We start from the raw sequence: 2,498 nt of genomic DNA, 5'->3' as shown, positions 1-2,498 counted from the left end.
GAAAGCATAGTAACCGAATCAATGTTAAAAATGCAAGCTGCTTTTGTCGATTTTGTCCTCATGACTTGCCACTGATAATTATTCAGTGGCATCTCTTCTATGAACTCATAAGCCTCTTCAGATGTCTTATTATTGATAGTTCCACTAGGAGTTGCGTCAATCATTTGTCTAGTCGAGGGATTCAAACAGTTGTGGAAAGTTTGAACTTGTAACCAACGAGGCAACCTATGGTGAGGGCACCTTCTCAATAAGTCTTTGTATCTCTCCCATGCGTCATAAAGAGTTTCTAAATCCATCTGTACAAAACAAGAGATATCATTCCTCATTTTAGATATCATTCCTCATTTTAGCCGTTTTAGCCGGTGAAAAATATATAAGTAAAAATTTTTCGGTCATTTGTTCCCAAGTGGTGATTAACCCTCGCGGTAATAAGTTCAACCACTGTTTAGTCTTATTCCTCAATGAAAAGGGAAATCAACCACTATTTAGTCTTATTCCTCAATGAAAAGGGAAAAACCAAAGGTGAATTGTAACACTCCTTACCCGTATCCAACGTCGGGATAGGGTTCGAGGCGTTAACGGACTTAAACATTCACAACAACACATAACATATTACCAACCATGTATGACAAACAAGCATATGCACATCACCAATATCAAACATAACATAAATAGCTAGATTTATAAGTCAGAATCATTAGCTCACTAAAGACCAATATATTTGGCCAAATTATAATAACACATGTTATAAAACTAGGTCCCTATACATGCCACTCACCTGATAATTCTAACATATGTGTTTATACTGTCAAGGTGTTGGCTTGAAAGTGTGATGCTGCCTCCGACGATCTCCAACCCTGAGCTAACCTGACAACACTAAAAGAAATGGAAAGGAGGGGGTAAGCTTTACGCTTAGTAAGCTCGCATGAAATAATAATAAGCAATTTACTAACATGCTTTCCACAGTAAAACTAACCCAATTGTACATTTACACATGTTCTGGTTAAGCTGCTTTCTTGAGTCAGAGTCACTAAATCATTTATATCTGGAGTTACGGTACTCCAAATTAAGATCCGTAAATGTTTACAGAAACTAGACTCATATATATTTCTACCATAAAATATTTAGAATTTTTGGTCCAGCCAATAAGTACAGTTTATTATTCAAAGTCTCCCCTGTTTTGCTGTTTGACAGCTTCGACCTTTCTTCACTAAAATTTATTTATCTCATAGTACGAGACTCGGATAATGTTCCCATTTGTTTCTATTAAAAGTAGACTCATCAAACATTCTAGTCATATAAATTATAACCCATAATTAATCTTATACAATTTTTAAAAATTTTTCCAAGTCAGAATAGGAGATCTCGAATTCATTCTAACACTGTCTCACAAAAATTAGAATATCACATAATATACAACTCTTTTGCTCCCCATATTTTATTTATATGAAAATAGACTCATTATGCTTTAATTTCATTATTTATTTAATTCAACTTACACAATTTTTGGTAAATTTTCAAATTCACACAACTGCTGCTGTCCAACACAGTTTTACTACTAAAATTCACTCTTACATAATTTCACTTAATCCATTTTGTCTTATCGAAGTTCACTCAAATATCGAGCATATTGCTCAAAATTTTCTTAAACATATACCTGCACTTATTCATCAAATAATCATGTTCACATGTATTTTTACTCAATTGATTTTCCCGTTGAACTCTTCAAAATAATAACTGATACTCAGTTGCCTGCACATATTTTCTCACTTATAGCCAAAGCTATCTGGTACGCATAGTAGCCTGCACTTAGTACTACACATGCAACCAATTATCCGGTACACGTAGTAGCCTGCACTTAGTACTACACACGTGATCGAAGTTATCGGGTACGCATAGTAGCCTGCACTTAGCACTACACATGCGACCTCATAATAGATCATTCGTATCGTTTCTATTCCGAAGGCTCAACCAGAAAATTCCTCACTTTCCAACATGTTACAAATTTATTCATAGTCCTTTTTCAATTTGTAATTTAAGACAAATAGTCATTCTATAGGTAGCCATATTTCATATGATAACAAAATATAATAAAATAAAAAGAATTGATAAATTTTTTTACGTACAAACTTGTCGAAATCTCATCAGGTACAACCATGCAGCAACTCATACAACCCAGGTAATAGTAATTTAACACTCAATTCATGTAACAATAATTTGTCATTCAATTTCACATGACACAACAAGCATTACATTTTTCCATATCATACATACCATCCATCAACTTCTCTTAAACATATTAAATCATACAATTTATGCCATATCAATAGAGAATTACAATTCATGCATGGTATTGCATTATTATTAACACACAAACTTACCTCGATCCAGAAATGACAATTTACCATTTTAGCCCATAACCTTGTATTTTCTCGATTTAAGCCCGAATCTCAATTTCCTTCATAAATGAGCTTGGAAAGCTTGAAAACCCTAGACAT

General features: G+C 33.7%; 1 non-coding gene across 1 annotated transcript; it reads left to right on the top strand.

The window, feature by feature from the left end:
* The first annotated feature begins 222 nt into the window (after nt 1-222).
* Nucleotides 223-329, top strand: LOC121228392 (small nucleolar RNA R71). The gene has a single exon (XR_005925968.1). It is a non-coding gene; the product is annotated as a small nucleolar RNA R71 (small nucleolar RNA).
* Nucleotides 330-2,498: the final 2,169 nt, after the last annotated feature.

Source organism: Gossypium hirsutum, chromosome A04 (assembly GCF_007990345.1).
Source record: "Gossypium hirsutum isolate 1008001.06 chromosome A04, Gossypium_hirsutum_v2.1, whole genome shotgun sequence".
Classification (NCBI taxonomy): domain Eukaryota; kingdom Viridiplantae; phylum Streptophyta; class Magnoliopsida; order Malvales; family Malvaceae; genus Gossypium; species Gossypium hirsutum.
The sequence above is the reverse complement of the archived record's forward strand: the minus strand, read 5'-3'. Positions and strand labels throughout refer to the sequence as shown.